The 21059-nt window shown below is 31.6% G+C and overlaps 1 pseudogene; it reads left to right on the forward strand.

The window, feature by feature from the left end:
• Positions 1-15183, forward strand: part of LOC113376670 — a 125236-nt pseudogene extending 110053 nt beyond the window's left edge.
• Positions 15184-21059: the final 5876 nt, after the last annotated feature.

Genomic DNA, 21059 nt, shown 5'->3' on the forward strand with positions numbered 1-21059 from the left:
AGTTTATGCTATAGACGCTATTAAACAATAGCTATAAACGAACAGTAACTATAAATACTAAAGTAGTTTATAACAAGGTTTATCGTCATTAATTATAATAGTATGTGACACAACATAACATAAACATTAAAGCAATATAATAATAAATAACGAAACATAATTTTTTAAACAAAGTTAACAATAATTCTTTGTAAAATCTTGTTTTTTTTTAAATTGAATTTTTCATATATCTTTTTCATTTGTCTTTCATATATCGTCTTATTACTGGTTAAGTTAGATTTTATGATTTGTTTACTTTGTACTAAAAATCTTTGTTTAATCTTTTAAAATTATTTGTTTAATCTTTTTTAAAAACGTTGTGGCTCTCATGTAAAATTTATGACCTTTAAAAATGATTTTATTTCTAAATATAAAAAGTAGACCCTTAAAAATCACTATTGTGATCAAAACTTTATAAGTGAAAATTGAAATTCATATTAGTTTTATTACTGATTTTTCTACATTCAATCAATTCCATTTCTTTTTTTCAACTTTTCGAAGAGGAGTTCAGGAAGTATGACCTGGTAATTTTATGATTTCTGGACGTTTTTTAACATTTTCTAGACGTTTTTTTAAAAGCGGCTGCACGGATTTCAGAAGTTTAAAAGGCATTCGATGTATTTCGATAAGAACTAGCGTTACTAGTGTTACTAATATATTGATATCTTATTGATTTACTCTATTATGCACAGCTATTCTATACATTAAATTGTACAAGTATAAGAGAGTAATTGATTACATAATTTATATCCATTAATAAGATTATTCATATTTATTTTGTTGTTAAGTATATTTGATAACACCCACAAGAATTTATTTCCATATAAAAGTACCTACTCAAGATTTACTACAATACGTTATGAGACTTACTCTGATGATTAACGTTTATCTATCTACTATTATATTATACTACTAGCCGGCCCGACAGACTTGGTCCTGTCAAAAAAAATTGTAATGTGGCGGTGTTTTGTGCCTACCTTTTTTCTATTCTTTGCAAAAAATTATCCTGAACATAACCGTCACCCTGGTAATAATTCGCTATAAATTAAAAATAATTAAATAAAACACTATAAGCATTTAAAAGTAAGTAATTTTAACAATGTAAATCATAATTCAAAAATCAGTTCAATTTTCATTGTTGTGCTTTGTGATAAACGATGTTTTTTGTTTGATTACCTGGCGCATAGACAAACAAATCTGATGGTTTTCCAATACGGGAACAGGCAACATACAATTTCCCATGTGAGAAACATAGGTTTTCTAAATTAATACCAGAACATCTTCTGCTTTATACTATCCTCTGAATATAGTTGGTCGATATTTTGCAACATTATAATTGCCGATCCAACCTTTAATTGAAGATTGTGAGGTGACAATCCTAGCAAATCCAGCATGTTTAAAAACTCCGGTGGATCGTCTTGGTTAGTTGCCGAATCAAATGATTCGCCTGTAATTTGTTCTTAAATTTTGAAATTTAATTAATTTACATCAATGTTTTTGGCTGCCAATATAGCTTGATTAATAGAAAGATATTTATATGTTTATATAAATATATTCAAAATTAGATTATCAAAAACTACACAAAATGTCATGACATAGATCATTGTTTTTTTTTTACAAATTGCGTTGCCTACTCGATTAAAGAAGAAAAGGGCTGTTTTTAGGGTTTTCTGGGTAATTATTCGTTTTTTTCTCGCCGTAACAACCATCCTTGGACTTCAACGAACATTTTAAAAAAAGAATTGGACAAATTGGTCCAGGCGTTGTTGAGTTATGCGCTTACCAACACATTTTGCGATCCATTTTTATATATAAGATACTATTATATATCATAGATAATCTAACTATTATCTATTATACCATGAGATACCTATACCATTAATTCCTATTTTTACAAATAATCTATTACAGCTAGATTATTATTTGCTTATTAACTTAAAATATAGGAATAACATACACCCTACACACCTTTTACTGGTTATAAATCTTACTTTCTACTATTTGTACACTATATTTTTACCATGCGCCCTATGTATTGTCTCTACCTATATCTATTGCCTATACCAGGGATTGAACCCGGTGCCTACGCGTGGCAGCCGCGCGAGTTTCGGTAAGGGTGAAAATAGTGAAAATAGCCTTATACGTTGCATTCTATACTACACGCTTACATCTGTACCATACGCTATATTTCATTATATACTCTCAAATCCCTACATTGTATACAGAATACACCTAACCTATATCTACTATATATCCTATTACCTATATTTTCCCTTACACGCTACATTAACCCTACCGAGATTCGAACCCGGGTCCGCCGCGTGGCACGCGACGACCTTATCCACTACACCACCGTAACGCTACAATCAACCGTCTTTTTTCGCGTGTCGTCGCGCCACCTTAGTATTAATTACCTAATTAATTAGAAAATGAGCCGCGGAAACAACAGTGCGTCCCATATTATATAATTAGTGGGGGTACCCGATAGGGTAGTGGTTAAGGTGCGCGACCTCCACGCGGAGGTCCCGGGTTCAATTCCCGGTATAGGCAATAGATAAGTAGAGATAATACATAGGGCGTAAGGTAAACCTATATAATATAGGTGAATATATAAATTAGACAGTAGTATTTATAAAAGTAAAAGGTATGTAGGTATATAATAAGTTAATGACGGTATAGGTATCTCACGGTATGATAGATAATAGATATCTATCGATGATATACAATAATATAATATAGTATGATAGGTAATAGGTTATCTATCATATTATTAGGTTAAGTCTTATAAAGTATTGTAATCAATCTTGAGTACTTTTATATCATAATAAACACCTGTAGGTATTAATGAATACAACAGAATAAATATAATTAATATTATTGAAGAATATAAATTATGTACTCAATGATTCCCTCATACTTGTACAATTTAATGTATAGACTAGCTGTGTATAATAGAGTTAATTATATAAAAAGTCAATATATTAGATTTGTGAGTTCTTATCGAAATATATCAAATTTTTTGAACCGGTTTATGAACCGGATTTTAAATTTTAGCGTTCCGGCAAAAAAAATATTAGCACAACACCACTGATAATAAATATTAGGCATTTTAGATGTGAGAAGTAGGGATTGAGCGTATACGGTGGAAATAAAGTGTGGGATATAATTATAGCCTTATAAGGCGTATAAAAACAAGACCATACACGTGCACGTAAAGAAACTTATTATATTGCATTTATTATATATCGTATAATAAATGCAAATGTTATATAGATTTAATTTATAAATATTTTTTCGTCTATAGTAATATTTATCTTGGTATTAAATATCTGAAATATAGAAAATATCTACCATTACATTCAAATCACCCAAAGCGAGCGGGTTAAAGTCGTGTCATTTTTAATTTTCCCCCTTCAATTTACAAACTGCCCTTCTGTGGGGTGTGCCTTCCACGTTGGAAATTGCTGGTTTAGCTGTTACGACGAATGTCACTGCCGTACTCTGGCACAACCGTACCCTTTTCCTTTCAATTCAATTTTGATTATTTCTTTATAAGTAAAAAAAACTTTATGATATACAAATTTGTCAGGAAAATCTTAATTTGTTCATATGAATTTACGATCTATGCGATGAATGACAATTAGCGTAAGGTCTATTATAAACCGAGAATATTTTGCTTATGGTTTTTTAAAAGTCGCCGTTCATTTTGATTAGGTTTAGAGTTACTTTGATTTAAAATAGTATAATAAAAATTGCACCAATTATCTGTATAATGGTATTTGCTTGTGATTAATCATTGTGTTGTTTTTACGGCTTTGTGTGAAATAGTCTTACCTAATCTACTATTACTAATCTTTAGCATTCACGACGACCATCAAAAATCTTAATTTTAGGTCATTAACTGTATTCTTTATTCAAAAAATTAAACTCATTAAAATGCCGGATTTTGCTAAATATGTGACCTTCACTAAAAAAAAATTGTTCGGATTTTTCTTTGTTTTCTTCGAAGATAATTTAATTTTTCAAAGTCCAAGTCTATTTTTGAGATTTATAATGCAGTCTATGATAATACTATAAATATTCAATATCAGAGTTATTAATTAACGCAGTTACTTTGGGTTTTATCACCGTGCGTATGTGCAAAATTTAAATTTCTGATTACATACGTTGTGCTAATATTTGTTTATTTATTTTGATACTTTCCAAATGGTGCTGACCTTCGGGATTTCGTTGTAGTTTCAATTGCTTAAGCATTAATTACTTATTTGTATTGTAAGTTAAATTAGTATTACTTTAAATAGATATTAGACCTTGATATCATATTACGATTTTATAAGAGTTTTTAGATTTTTTTGCAATTGCATTTCAATTCATTATTTGCGTAATAACGAAACGTTAATTTATGATGAAAGCGGTTGTTCCCAACATAATGGGGTTATGCTTTTTATGAAAAATATAGTAAAAAACTGACACCTATAGTAAATTACTACAATTATGATGCGTTATTTATTTATCGCTTGGGGGACATAGTCGTTTTTCAGATTGAATCACAATTGCTTATAAATAAAATTAAATAGTATTATTCTATTTCTTAATTTAAGTTTGTATTGTTTCAGCCATGCCGTATTATTTTTTAAATAAATAATGGTATTATAATTGTATACTTATTCACCTGTCTTGTAAATTGATATATTATTGGAAATGATATCAAACTATAGACGAATTGTTGGCAATAGCTAGTTTTCTGTCTGTATCCTGCTGGGTAAACTGGTTATTCACGTACGTATGTTATGGTTGCAGAGAACGTCGATTAAAAATAATTAAATAAGTCGGATTTGATTAATTGAACCACTATGGCTATTATTAAGGAAGTAATTCTGACAAACTTGAAATAAACTAAGCGAAACCGATTTGTTTATTTTGTCGAGTTACTATATCGTGGGATGGGCATGCAGGCTTAAGCGGGGGTTACTAAGTTTTAAAAAAAATCCGTTGTTGGAGTTTATTTTTCTGTCTGTATAATTCTATAGAACCAAGTTGGAATCGGTTTTATTGATTGATTTAAAATCATACTGATTTCGTCACATCAACAAAATTACACGATCTGTATCTATGCTATATTATTGACTTCCCGTAGGGCAAGTTGTAATAATCGCAAAAAAATCGAAAATGAAAATTTTTATATATCTTTACGTTTCAAACCCTTCTGAACATTTTGGCATACCTTAGAAAAAATGGATGTATGTGTGTGTGTGCGTGTGTGTATGTGCGGGTACAAATTTTCGTCGACGATTTCGGGAACACGGATGAAGCGATTTGAATAATTCAAAAAACATTCGATTCGTATTGATAAGCAGACGTGCTGATTAGTTTTTGGCGAAGGCAGGTCTAGCCGTTCCGAAGATACGGGGCAAAAAGTGCCAAAAACGATAACTCGGTTTTTAAGAGAACGGATCGTCCGGTTTGAATAATTCTAAAACATTTTATTTGTATTAACTGAGTGAAGAACTGTTCAAATTTTTGGAATGGCAGGTGCAACGACTTCGGAGATATGGAGGAAAAAGTTAAAAAATGAGCCATTTCGCGGTCAAAAATAAACATTAATCATATGCACATTAAATAATTAGATATTTTAAAAGAGATTGTAACAATAAGTATAAATTTTGTTTACATTCCTATGGGTTCCGTACCAATGTTTACGCGTTAGACGGCGACGCGGCGCTTACGCGCTTCGATATTTCGTCTTTATGCAGTTAAAGCAGTACGATTGCTTTGAAAAAAAGTTCAGAATTTCCAAAATATTTTAAAATAACTGATTTAAGATAGAATGATTTAGATGATTTAATATGGTTCGAAATTCTATTAAAAGTTTCAAATCATTGATCAACTTTTATTGATTATTTTTAATTACTCGAATTTTGAATTGCGGTACGGGGAGTTCCAGCAATTTGCCTTAAGGCACGATGCCTTAATTGCCTTAAGACAGAATTCCACTTACAGCTAGTATAACCATAAACTTTTATAAACCATACAATTCTAATGCATTTTGCAAGTTAAATACGAATATACTCGTCATGAAGAAGTGGCACAATTTTGTGTATTGACGACTACGCATATAAATCTTTGATTGACTTTGGCTATTTAGATTGCAACTGATTAAAAGAAGAAAAAAACAACATCTGTTTATTAGTAGTAGTAGTGAAATTAAAAATAAAGCTAATGTTCTTTTAACTATTATGATAAAAGTACAGATACTTTATATACCGCTAGTCTGGAATTTGCCACTTCATAAATATTGATAAAAAGCTGGATTTAAATTGAAGATTCAAATCTTGAAGTAATTATTTAGAACTGGATTTATGCATAAAAATTTTATTTTGCGTTTTTTAACAAATCCCACGTGTCCGAATGCCGCTAAATGTATCAGTTGGGATTGATGGTAGAATGTTCTGATTTTTTGCTCGTGGTTTATTTTTTGTATAATTATTGAATATTTTATTTAAATGGTGATGAATTTAACTTCTGTAAAGTTTCCTAAAAACTAAATATACACCAGGTCATTGAGACTTTTTCATTTTGCACGTCTAAGTACTGATTGAAGTTCATTTAATATCTCTATCGATATATTGCATTGCCTTCGGAGTGAACGATTTCGTGATGGGCACGAGGTTAGTGTCCTAGCGCGGTCGAAATAGACAGAAGAAGACAATTAATCACATGTCGACTCTATACGGCACTTTCAGGGAGCCTGCAGAAGCCGAAGAACCGATGGCTTGCTCGAACTCGACGTTCAGCGTGTTACTAGATTACGTAAAAACGGCATTGTAGGGATGGCAATAAGGCATCGTGCCTTAAGGCAAATTGATGGAACTTTCCGTACCGAAAATTAAAATTTTTAAATATTCTTTTTTTTTTCTAAAAAAATAGATTTTTTTAATATTTCGATTTTTTTTCAAAACGTTAAACTTTTTTTCAAAGCAATCGTGCCGTGTAGCTGTCGTAGACACGAAATATCGAAGCGCGTGAGCGCTGCGTCGAAGTCTAACGGATGAGCATTGGTATGTTTAATGATCATTTTAAACCGCCAACTGGCGTTTTTTTAATTTTAAGTTTTTTTTATTGGGATCTTCGAGACCTCTAGACCTGTTTTCCCAAAAATTTAGTTCTTTATCTCGTCAATACAAATAAAATGTCTTTTTTAATTATTCAAACCGAACCTTCCGTTATGAAAACTGAATTACCATTTTTAGAACTTTTTATCTTAATATTTATTTAGCACATCTCGCCATAAATACGAATTGAATTTATTTTGAATTATACAAATAGGTTGATTCGTGTTCCGAAAACGTCGAAGAAAATTTGTATCCGCACACATACACATACATCCATTTTTTTCTAAGGTATTCTAAAATGTTCAGAAATTTTTGGAACGTAAAGACATATAAAAAGTTTCATTTCCGACGTTTTTGCGATTACTATAACTTACCTCACTTACTTTAAGGCAAGATGCCACTTAACCTAGTTGTTTTTTTCTTCTCGATGTTACCATTGAATTATAAGATAACATGTTAATTTAAATTTTCCATTCATACGCTAATCTAGGTAACTTGTACAATTTATTTGCAATCATTTCGTTATTTTTTTTAATTGGTTCGTCTATCTTAGATTTCCATTATATTAAGTATTATAGACATGCATTATATTAATTTACTATTTTATTATAATATATAACAATTTTCCGAATTTTTGCAAAGAACTGTACTGCATAGTTTCTTTGATTTTTGTTAATTTTCCGAATTTTTGCAAAGAACTGTACTGCATAGTTTCTTTGACTTTTATTAAATAACTTTGATTCGTACTTTTATTAAAGCCGTTAGAAAATCATCTTTAAACGCGATCCTATCTCCTATCTCTATGTGGCAAATTTATATCACAATTTCTATAATATCGATGATTTCTTTAATTAATGTAGCAATGCCGGGCAAGAGCAATGTTTACATGAAGCTGTCCGAGTCGGGTATCGAATCTGGATAAATTATTATACACCGCGGTTTACATATTGTTAGTTACTGAATTAACAAGACAAAAAAATTGATAATATCATGATGAACATCATGTGAATATAAAAATTAGAAAAGAATATAATTAAGGAAATTATTATTAAGTAGTTGACAGATAGCATTTTAATTAGAAAATCAGATAGCACTATTCGATTAAATTGCAATATATCAAGATCACTTCTCAATTAATTGTAAAGCATTACAAAATAAGATATAATTTATTGATATTTTTAGTAGCTTGTATTGATATTGCTTAAACTCATTGAATGTGTAAATTATCTATACCAACCATCAACCATGTCATGATTATCATTTTTTTTCAACATAATCAGACTTATTTTTAATTTTTTGTTTTTTATAAACCTCAACAATTTTGTATTATAAAACTTTAATAAAGTTTTGATTGACAATAAAAAAGATCAAACGTAAGTATCAACTGAATTTATGACGCCTCAAGCTAATTGATTTTTTCTCATCTAGGTCACTTGAATGGATATAAAAATTATTGGCTGGAAGTAATATTATTAGTTATATTTATTAGATTTATTATTTATTTATTAATTAGGTGCTTATTATATTTTTATCAAAGTGTGTGATTATACCAAATGAATATTAAAAAAAACATCTACAATTTCCAAATTTATAAACATGCATGACCATATTTTATATACAAATACAAGTAATTAATTTAATTTTTATTACATACATTGTAGAATGCTTCAAATTATTGAATTGTTTTAGACGAATTTATTAATGATGGAAACAAACATTTGCCGAAATGTTCGATAAAACTTATTTTAGATCTTAAACATTTTTTCAGTTTTCTTTAACTATGTGTGTGTTTTGTATAAATGCCGAATAAGAAAATCATCCTGTTAATAACAAATAATACTTCTACATGACGACTTAGCCACCAAATCTTTAATCTGCCGATCGGATTAAACGCTGGATTTGAAACATTTTAACCTTCTAAAATATTTGAGGAACTATTTTTTTACATGTAACATTGAATTAATTCGGTCTGTAGGTAAATAAAATTTTAAACAATTTTTTAAATATTTAATTTTTTTTCAGCCATCGCCGGTCTGTTCACAGTGTTTTCCAGTTTTGTCTTCAGCTCGAGCGTCATCAACTTCTTGCGCAGTGATATCAGTGACCTGAAGTGAGTTTTCCAAATTTTATTTTTCAAATTAAAGTTGTTTTTAATATAGTTTAATACTTTTCTATTGATTCAATAATTTTTACCAAAAATCGCTTTTATTTTTTACTTTTACTAAATTTAATATTTTATTTTTCAAATTAAAGTTGTTTTTAATATAGTTTAATACTTTTTCTATTGATTCAATAATTTTACCAAAAATCGCTTTTATTTTTTACTTTTTACTAAATTTAATATTTTATTTTTTAATTTTTTAAATATGTACATAGATTTTTTTAGATGGAAAGTTAGACGCGTCTTTTGAACTCACAAGTATGAAGATAAATAGAATTAGTGAATAAAAATCTTTTAATGTATTAACTTATGTCTATAAATCTTGTCGTGAGCATTTAATTAGTTTAGAATAATTTTTACGTTTCATATTATTTATAAATACAATATACTTAATTTATTTGCGTTTAACATGTGATGGGCGTTTATTTTAAGTTCGGCACGTGCACAATGCATGGTTTCATAACTAGCAAAGTCAACAATACGCAAATGAACAAAAACCCAATTTTAACACAAAACGGCATACTTCCAAGTCGAGGAAAATTCTATAAGTCTTTCAAGAATTCGCATGTTAGAAATAGAACATTTCGCTATATTTTTGTTCCACAATATAAACACTTTTCGAATCCACATGAGTTATATTTCGCTCTTGACATATTTACAGTGTAATACAAAACATGAATGTGAACATTTAATTTGCAGTAGATCTGTAATTTTACATATTGTAGCACTGTGAGGAGGCTTATTACCGCTATTTATAATTATTAAAGTAACACTTCATGTTACAATGAAAATTGAATTTGCGAAGAAACTATAGCTGATTTTTTGTAAATATGTAATAATAAATCATATCATTATTCGCTATATTTTTGTTCCACAATATAAACACTTTTCGAATCCACATGAGTTATATTTTCGCTCTTGACATATTTACAGTGTAATACAAAACATGAATGTGAACATTTAATTTGCAGTAGATCTGTAATTTTACATATTGTAGCACTGTGAGGAGGCTTATTACCGCTATTTATAATTATTAAAGTAAACTTCATGTTTACAATGAAAATTGAATTGCGAGAGAAACTATAGCTGATTTTTTGTAAATATGTAATAATAAATCATATCATTATTAGTAATATTACTTTGAAATTCCAGTATTTATAACAATATTTGAACCTTTTATATATGTATATGTATTGTGTGTTACTACATTGAATTGCCTTCCTTTCCTGGGAGTTCAAACTAAAGTTAATCAGTGAAAAAGCGAAAAAATCGTTACGCTTGGAGACTTTGATTTTATTTGGATGTGGAAGCTAAATATGCGTATGTACTATGAATAAATAATAATTTTATAAATTTCAGGGATGCGCTATTTTTCTTCCTCCTTCTGATGACTTGTCGAAGGCCGCGTTGTTGGCTCAACTGGCCCTCAGCGCCTCTTCTCAGGCAGAGGTGACGCAGAACATAGCTCGTGGAATGTCACTTCTTGGTCCAACGATAACACTGGATACCCTAGTCGAAGCTCTAGTCATTGGAGTTGGAACGCTGTCTGGAGTGCCCAGGCTGGAAGTTCTTTGCTGTTTTGCTTGTCTTTCAGTTCTTGTAAATTACGTAGTTTTTATGACATTTTATCCAGCCTGCTTGTCCCTAATACTGGAGGTGAGTTTATTATTTTAAATAATAAACGTGGTTTAAAATATATTCTTTAGAGTGGTTTGTGGTTCACAAACTTCTATAAATAATTTATATATTGAGTCAATCTTACACAGGGCCTAATAACTGTTAATATGCACGTTTCTAGTATCAATAAAAATTATTATTAAAATATTTATGTTGCTATCTAATCAGACAAAAAATGTTCCATTTAAAACATTACGCGTCAAATCATTACTATGTATCCCGCAAAAGGCCATGGTCATTGCTAATTGATATTTAATAGCAAAAGGCGTCCTATGAACATACTTTATAAATTGATTTGTGACATTTTTATGTTAGTTTGAAATATTAGTTCTCATTACTTTCTAAATATATCTAAAAAATTGTTTTCCCACTATTTTTGTCATTTTTACTTTAAATTTCTTGCAGTTATCTCGAACCGGAGAGGGTAGTAATTTGGGACGTGGGGAAGCACTATTGGCCAAAGCATTACACGAAGAGGACCAGAAACCAAATCCAGTTGTTCAACGAGTAAAAGTAATAATGTCTGTCGGCCTCATGATAGTTCATGCCCATAGGTAGATATGAATACATTTTGTTTATTTCAATTTAAATTTCATTTATTCAGTAATGTTCAATTAATTCTAAAACGAATTTTTGAAGTTGATGCTCTATAATATGTTCGTTTAATACAAAAGCTTATTGCTCTATGACTTTTGTAATTCCAATTTATTTATAACTTGTCACTTCATGTGTAATGACTCTCACTTTGTCATTATTAGCGTTATCGAGTTAGATCAGTTATTTCAGGAAGTACCATGTACGTCTTTATTTGTTCTATTTTTCATCACAATGGCTTGCAAGATATTTCAAGCGTCAAACTTGACACTGACTCGACCTTAATGTAAGAGGGGATCGGGGATGCGCTATTCATTGTATGTTAAGTAAATGTTTTAAATGAAACTAGAATAGATAAACTTACCTTTGTTCATTCGTTATTAGTCGTTGGAGTTTGCAAGACGGCGGCGATCACGATGGTCCGGCCGCTCCGCTAGTAGGATCTGAGCAACATCGCACTATGACCCAGAATCGCACTGAAGAAACATCGTTGCCTGGACACTTGATGCGTTGGATGGCAGTTGGTGCAGAGCAAATTGTTATATTGATACTATTAGCTGCACTTGCCGTCAAATTCATATTTTTCGAAGATAACCAGCAGCAGTTAGCGGGTCAATTGCGTATGTCTGAAAGCGAAAACACAGATAACAGCAACAACGCTACTACTATGAGAGATCGTGAACGCGAACGTCCCATTTTTGGCATAGGAGATGAAGCAACGGAAGACAAGGCAAACAAAACAGTAACTATGATTGAAGAAAGTCAGTCAAATGAAGTTGAGGTAGAACCGGAGCCACGGTCACTCGATGTTTGCCTTGAAATTTATCGTTCCGAACGTGGTGCTGCTGCTTTGACTGACGCCGAAGTCGCATTGCTTGTACGTGCTCGTCACATACCTTTATACCGCATAGAAGCAGCAGTCGGCATAGAAGCAGCAGTCGGCGACGATGAACGTGGTGTCAAATTACGTCGCCGTATTCTTACTTCCGAAGGATTATTCTCCGACACTGCACTACGCGATCTTCCATACCTAGATTATGATTATTCTCGCGTAATGAACGCTTGTTGTGAAAATGTTCTCGGTTACGTTCAAGTGCCAGTAGGATTTGCTGGACCCCTGCTCTTAGATGGACGCAAATATTACGTACCAATGGCAACTACCGAAGGCGCGTTGGTGGCAAGTACCAACCGTGGATGTAAACTCTGTTGGCCCGCGGTGTAAACAGCGTCGTGGAAGACGTAGGTATGACCCGCGCACCCTGTATCGCTTTCCGACCGTGCGACGTGCCGATTGCGCCAAAAATTGGCTAGAGAGACGCGCAAACTTTGAAGCGGTTAAAGCAAGTTTTGATTCTACATCAAGATTTGCACGATTACAAGAAATATATGTTGGTATGGATGGTCCTCAATTATATGTACGATTTCGCGCCACCACTGGAGATGCTATGGGCATGAACATGGTCTCTAAAGGTGCTGAAATGGCATTGAGGCACGTGCAGAAAGTTTTTCCTGATATGGAAATTGTTAGTTTGAGTGGTAATTATTGTTCTGATAAGAAGCCTGCAGCAATAAACTGGATTAAAGGACGCGGTAAACGCGTAGTGTGTGATGCAGTCATACCGGGTACAGTGTTGAGTTCCGTTTTTAGAACAAATGCTGCTACGTTAGTAAGATGTAACAAATTGAAAAATATGGTTGGCACCTCTTTGGCTGGCAGTATAGGTGGTAATAACGCACACGCCGCAAATATGGTGACAGCTATTTTTATAGCAACTGGTCAAGACCCAGCACAAAATGTTACCAGTAGCAATTGTTCAACGGGAATGGAAGTATGTGGCGATAATAATGAAGATCTATACATGACCTGCACAATGCCATCTTTAGAAGTAGGAACAATAGGTGAGTCTACAAATTACAAATTATATTTATCAATGAAATTACTTGTCTAAAGAGTTTTTTCACGAACAATAGTAGATATAGACAGTATTGCATTTAATTAAAATTCTTGAATGATTGTTGATCCATTTATTTCACCAATCTGCTAGGCGGCGGTACCGTTCTACCTGGACAAGGTGCTTGTTTAGAAATGCTGGGTGTAAAGGGTGCTCATCCTGCGCAGCCTGCCGAAAATGCTAAATCTCTGGCGCGCATCATTTGCGCCACCGTTATGGCAGGAGAACTTAGCTTACTTGCCGCCCTCGTAAACAGTGACTTAGTACGAAGTCATATGCGACACAACAGGTAATCTTTGTTAAGCAATTATGACTGTCCTTTCTAACATACAATTTATACTACGAATTTTATATAAAATATTTTTAACTTATTATTTTTATTCAAGACTGATTAGTATGCTTAATATATACATTTAGTGAACATATTGATTTATTCTATAATTATTAAAAGTCAGAGTATAAAATATTTCACAAATATTTTGAAAAATACAAAGCATTTTACATTAAATTAACTATGAGTTAGATATATTGCAAATTTTGGATATATTAGTTTAATATGGTTATGCAGAGTTCAATAATAATATTTATATTATATAATCATATTCAAATATCTCCTCTTATATTTGCATTACTATTTTACCGTAAATATATCTTCTATTAACATTAAAGCAATCTTAGAATTACTTACATATATGAAAACATACAGACATAGACATATATCTATATTTAAAGTTTTGAGTTTCAGATCTTCAGTAGCTGTAAATCCAGGGTTAAATAATTCAGAATCGAGCACTGTATCTATAAATAATTTATTGCCCAAAGAAAAGACATGCAAGTTATTGGATATAAAAAAATCTTGATGGGTGCAAAACTGTTGCTTCCATTGAAGTGTTTGTTTGAAGTCAACGATTGTTGATAGGTCTAACTATATTGTGATATGTTAGAAAAATTTAAAAAAAAAAACAGATGCACATTTATATGAATATAGAAAAAATATGAATTTGCTGTTGGACAAGCACAAATGGAGTCAATTTTAGATTGTATATAGTTGTATTAAGTGTAGCATATATAATTTTAATTATAGAACTATGTATTGAGATATGTAACAAAGTAATTTACATTTAATATACCAATGGTGCTCAACACAGTTTGCTTGTTGAAGCGGAGCATATCACAGACATTCTATGAATGATTCACAAAAATGTAAATAATTAGAACAATCTCTAAATGAATTTGATAACTATTTGAAATGAAAAAATCTCTTAATTTATTACTAGATTTGTATTATTTATAAGAGACAAATTTTTTAATGTATTTATTTACAAAAAAGCTTTACAATATTATTGTGCAGTGATGTAGTGGTAATTATTAAAATAGAAATATATTTAATGAGTTTGTTGTATAAATTTTATTTGCGAAGGTTTTGCAATTATTTATTTAGTATTTAGATGGTAGAAGCATTATGATAATTGTAATTAGCCATGCATATTTGCCAAAGTGGTCATTCGTGAGCTTGGAATGCGGCTCTACATAATGAGAGATGTAAATTTATACCCATATTTATATAATTTCGAGTTTAGAACATCATATGCATATGAACTAAATATTGTCAATCTGACCATTTAAAACTTTCAAGACTAAAATTATTCAAACCAGATATAATTGTGAATAATTTAGATGTATTTTCTAACTTATTAAAATGATTTTTATATTCATTTCAACTCTTAATGTTGAGTATGTAGAATGCTAATATTTGGTACATATGCAATTATAGTTTTATAAAAACATTTGAATGGCCATGAAACATCAGTTTTTCCATACTAGTGTGCTTTATCATAATTATATTGATGTTGCATAAAAACCAACAAACTGAAAAGTTAATCAAACAGTTTTAATTGAGTCCACTCATACATTTTACAATAAAATGCAGTTCAAATATTTTTAGAAATAAGCAAATGTGTTGTTCATGCAAAAAGTAATTCCTAGTGGTTGAAAATAAAAGTGGGAATTGAGCTTGCATCACTATTTGAAATGAATATTTTATATTAGTTAACAAGTTGTTAGTAGACCTAAATATCTTCAACAATTATAAAACACCAATAATTTAAGCAAATACTAGCTTTTTGTATATCTAATAAAAGGTAGGAGGATCTACAAATGTTTAGTAAATTTTAAGCTGATGTCATGAAAGTAATCCAAATACTATATTTTCTATCTATAATTTTTTATTGAAAAAAAAAAACTCCCTTCCAAATTATTATGATCGTAGATTTAAAAATATTAAATTACTTTTTCTAAAATTGTTTAATTCATTTTATTGTAATGATATATAATTAAATCAATTTCATTATTTTAGTAGTTATACTGTGTTTTTGTTGATTTTCTTATTGTTAGTAGCTGCCAATTAAAAATACTTCTGTAGGAGGACATGCGAAAATAATTTAAATTTGAAAATGTTATTATATTTCTTATTATAGCACACAATCTGCATTATTCAAAATTTTGAATATCTCTGTTCAAACAATGATCAAACTATTTTATTAGTTCGTTATATGAAATTATAGATCATCTTCATTTATTTTATCTATATGTTCTAAATGTTATTGATTTAAATAAAATCAATTAAAAATATTTTAAAAATGTACTTGAATCATCAGAGTTATCACTTATTTGCAAAATTATAATAACACTAAAAAAACAAGAGTTTTAATAAAAAGACCAAGTGTGTACGGACATACTGTGCAGTATGGGGACCGTGCTATAAAAAACTTGTATTTAACATACAATTCAGGCTAATTCGTAATGCGTTCTTTGGAACCTTACATAGTGCAGATGAGAACCATGCTATGAGAGACTCAGAGTTGGTACAAATCGCACCATTTTTATCGTGCTGTATGGAGACCAAAAAATACAACTTGAAGTAGGAGTAATACGGACGAAATGACATGTATGACATAGACAACCCATTCAAAAATTGGCGCGACGCAGTAGTCAGGTCAGACGTGTTCTTAGGCAGCTATTATACAATCAGGCATGTCTAAAAGATAAAAGTCGATAACAAAACTTACATTAATATTCTTTTGATATCAAGTTCCTATAATCACTCATAGGTTGCGCAAGGAACTTATAGACTGTTGAATAAAAACCGTGTAATAGGAAGTCCGTGTAGTCGGAGGGATGTCGGATTTTTAGCTTCGCGTAGTATGGGAACCGCGTACTCAGAGTGCCGCGTAAGCCGAGGGTTGACTGTATATATATTCCACTTTTTTTTGTCGATAATAGTTTGAAAAAAATTTAAGTGTATAGTGTATATATTTATGTGTATGTACACTTGTTTCGTTTTTAGCAAATTATTTAGAAAAAGTGACTATACACGTATTTTTTTCAAATATTTATCGAAATATATATTATATCGAAATATATATATATATATAATGCGTAGTGCTGCCCTAGGGCAGGTCAGTGAGCTGAGTTAAACTCCAACGCAGTGTCCGAGATGGGCTTATTTTCAATTGGAAAAATATTTTTGATCTATATTTTTAATTGAAAATGGACATCGCGCTGCCCGATGTCAGATTGCCAGAGCGGGGAAAGAGAGAGAGACAGAGAGAAATGGTAGAGGGTTGAGGATTTGGAAAAAAAATGTGAAAGAAATTTTGTTCCCAAAATTTTTTTTCAAATATTTTTTTTCTCTAAATTTTTTCCCAAAAAGTTTTTTTCATCAAATGTTTGTCCATGTAATTTTACCAGTTCTTTCTCAATATTTTTCAACACGTGCGTTTTTTCAAAATTTTCTAAAGATTCCAAAATTTTTTAATTTTTGAAAATATTTTTTTCAAAATTTTGGAAAGGATCCAAAACTATTTTATATGCGTAAATTTTTTAAAAAAATGCGATATTCACAAAAATTTAAAAGAAAAACAAATTCTTTCAGGCATGAACTTCAGACTACTTACAACTTCAGTGCAGGTGATGTTTGCGAATTTGCCACTATCCTAACCACTTCTGAAGGGATGGATCACTTGGATTGAGGTGATACTTGTTTTATAATTTCAAAAAATGAAAGATATAGTCCATGGATTTTTTCCCAAAAATTTTAACCACAAATTATTTCCCCGAAATTTTTTTCCAAACAATTTTTTTTTCCAAAAATTTTTTACCCAATTTTTTTTCCTAAGAAATCAAGGATTGTATAGTCCTTATATAAAATATAGTCCATGGTTTTTACCCAAAAAATTTTTTCGCCAAATTTTTTTTCCTGAAAAATCAAAGGCTAGTTCATGGTTCTTTCCAGATTTTTTTTCCTCAAAAATTTCTTTCACAATTTATTTTCCCCAAATTTTTTTTCCCAAAAATGTTTATAAAATGTATAAAAATTAATCAATTAATTGTATTTTAAGTTAATTCTTTTACCACTTATAAAATGTAGTCCATATTGTTGTACAAGTTATTAAATGTAATCAAAGTAAATAATATTCACTTGTTTGATCTGCTTGCACCTGATTGCTGAAAGTTTATGCAACAGATATGATGTCTAAAATAAAATAAATAAAACTATCCATATGAAATTGATTGAAAAAATAAAAATAAATAAAATCGCTTGTGGATTCGAACTCGAGACACCCAACATGAGGACGACTTCCTCCGCATTCGAAGCGATTTAACAATCTCGTCCACTGGCATCTCTGCTGCACGTGCAAGTTACAGTGCAACAGTTGTATAACTTGTGGTATTAGACGTATCGAGATGGCGCCAAATGGCTATATGGCGCACGCTTCGAAATACTGCGGGCTCGACTACGAAACATCGACCCAAAAGCCGTTTCATTGCACTCGAGTTGCACAACTCAGGTATTAAGTGAGTTGAGTGTCAAGTGAGAATCAATCATTTCTGTCAGGCCTCTCGTTCGCAGCATGCCTCGAGGTGCGCCGGAGCAGAACCTGATTCGGTCGTCTTATCTTGACTTTTCTGGATCGCGGGCATCGGAAGATAATGGTATGGTGCCTATGTCCTCGCCCGTTGTCTGCGGCTATTGTGGGGGGGAAAAACCAAAGATGGTTTTCCCACATTTTTTTTTCCAAAATATTTACTCCGACTTTTTTTTCTAAAAAATTTTTTTTCCAAAAAAGCAAAGGCAACTTTTTTCCAAAAATTTTTTTTTCAAAAATTTTTTGCCCAAAACGTTTTTCATCACAGTAAATCACAGTAAATGGTTTTTCATGGCAACGGTTATCATGGCAACGGTTTCCATGACAACGGTTACCATGCAACGTAATCCGCAACATTTTTTCACTTACGGAATTGTTGGCGACGGTTGCCATGGCAACGAAAATTGCAATCGCAATGTTAACATGCACATTTTCACTCATTTCAATCTCAATCACAGTAAATAGTTTTTCATGGCGGTTGCCATGACAACGGTTACCATGCAACATAATCTGCAAAAATTTTTGCCCAAAATGTATTTCATCACAGTAAATGCTTTTTCATGGCAACGGTTACCATGACAACGGTTACCATGCAACGTAATCCGCAACATTTTTTCACTTACGGAATTGTTGGCGACGGTTGCCATGGCAACGAAAATTGCAATCGCAATGTTAACATGCACATTTTCACTCATTTCAATCTCAATCACAGTAAATAGTTTTTCATGGCGGTTGCCATGACAACGGTTACCATGCAACATAATCTGCAAAATTTTTTGCCCAAAATGTATTTCATCACAGTAAATGCTTTTTCATGGCAACGGTTACCATGACAACGGTTACCACGCAACGTAGTCCGCAAAATTTTTTTACTTACGGAATTTTATGTTGGCGACGGTTGCCATGGCTACGAAAATCGCAATCGCAAATCGCAATGTTAACATGCACATTTTCACTCATTTCAATCTCAATCACAGTAAATGGTTTTTCATGGCAACGGTTACCATGGCAACGGTTTCTATGACAACGGTTACCATGCAACGTAATCCGCAAAATTTTTTTACTTACGGAGTTGTTGGCGACGGTTGCCATGGCAACGAAAATTGCAATCGCAATGTTAACATGCACATTTTCACTCATTTCAATCACAATCACAGTAAATAGTTTTTCATGGCGGTTGCCATGACAACGGTTACCATTGTGGGAGTTGTAATGATTATGATAATATATTTAATTAGAAACTCCCAACATAATAAAAAAATATAAATTTATTAACTATAAAAATATTTTCGATATCAAAAATATACATGACATGTCCCATTGTTTTTTACAAATCAAAAACCAGCCTGCTTGATATCGCCACACACTCCCTGCCCAGTGTTGATCTCACAGTTTAAAAAAAAAATACAGGGAAACACGTTATAAAAATGTGGTGGGAAAGCAGATTATAGCAGACCAGTGTTGTAATACTGGTCAGTTACAAATTTCCATGTTTCGTCAGCAGATCCACCGTATGTGGTGATTTGACCTGCCATCAACTCCATATTCTGCATAAGGTTCTGACTTAAAAAAAAAAATGTGGAAAATTTCCTGTACCTCGATGTCGGTGAACTTCTAATATTCAGCCTCGATCTAATGGGTATTAGTTATATCAGAATAACTTAATGTTTAGAATGCATAATTTATGGGTACAGTTTCCATTTCTGCAAGTGTTGCATTCGTATCTGATGAGTTCCGATCAGAGAAAGAAGTTGGCTCTTTATCCAAATCAGGATCATTGGTTTCTTTGACATAAGAGTCCAGAATTGTGGAATCCAATAAATTATGTCAAATTTTGTTTTGACTCATCGTTGTCACCGATAATGGGAGGTAGCATTATAAGACGATTTGTTGAGTTAACAGAGAAAGAGAGGTTGAATTGCATTCCAATGAAAAGTTCAGGCTCCAAATTATTTTTTTTGTCAGCAATAAATACTGAGGTCTGGGTATACCAAATGAGTAACCTCGGAAGTCTGATCCAGATAGTAAGTACGTTAACTATGATGGATTGGACTGGACGTACCTTATAGGTCGTCTCTGAAGACCAGTGATTATGGTGCTGCGTCAAAATCAATTTTTCTTAAATCCTCGAAAAATAAAACTCCTTTTTTTTGTCTTCATCTATCACGTCGGGGTCACCAATGTGGGAGTTGTAATGATTATGATAATATATTTAATTAGAAACTCCCAACATAATAAAAAAATATAAATTTATTAACTATAAAAATATTTTCGATATCAAAAATATACATGACATGTCCCATTGTTTTTTACAAATCAAAAACCAGCCTGCTTGATATCGCCACACCATGCAACATAATCTGCAAAATTTTTTGCCCAAAATGTATTTCATCACAGTAAATGCTTTTTCATGGCAACGGTCACCATGACAACGGTTTCCATGACAACGGTTACCACGCAACGTAGTCCGCAAAATTTTTTTACTTACGGAATTTTATGTTGGCGACGGTTGCCATGGCTACGAAAATCGCAATATTAACGGCCATGACAACGGTTACCACGCAACGTAATCCGCAAAATTTTTTTACTTACGGAG

The sequence above is a fragment of the Ctenocephalides felis genome, unplaced genomic scaffold, assembly GCF_003426905.1.
Source record: "Ctenocephalides felis isolate EL2017-DRISC unplaced genomic scaffold, ASM342690v1 CF-g0.4_SCAFFOLD_01886, whole genome shotgun sequence".
In the NCBI taxonomy this organism is placed as follows: domain Eukaryota; kingdom Metazoa; phylum Arthropoda; class Insecta; order Siphonaptera; family Pulicidae; genus Ctenocephalides; species Ctenocephalides felis.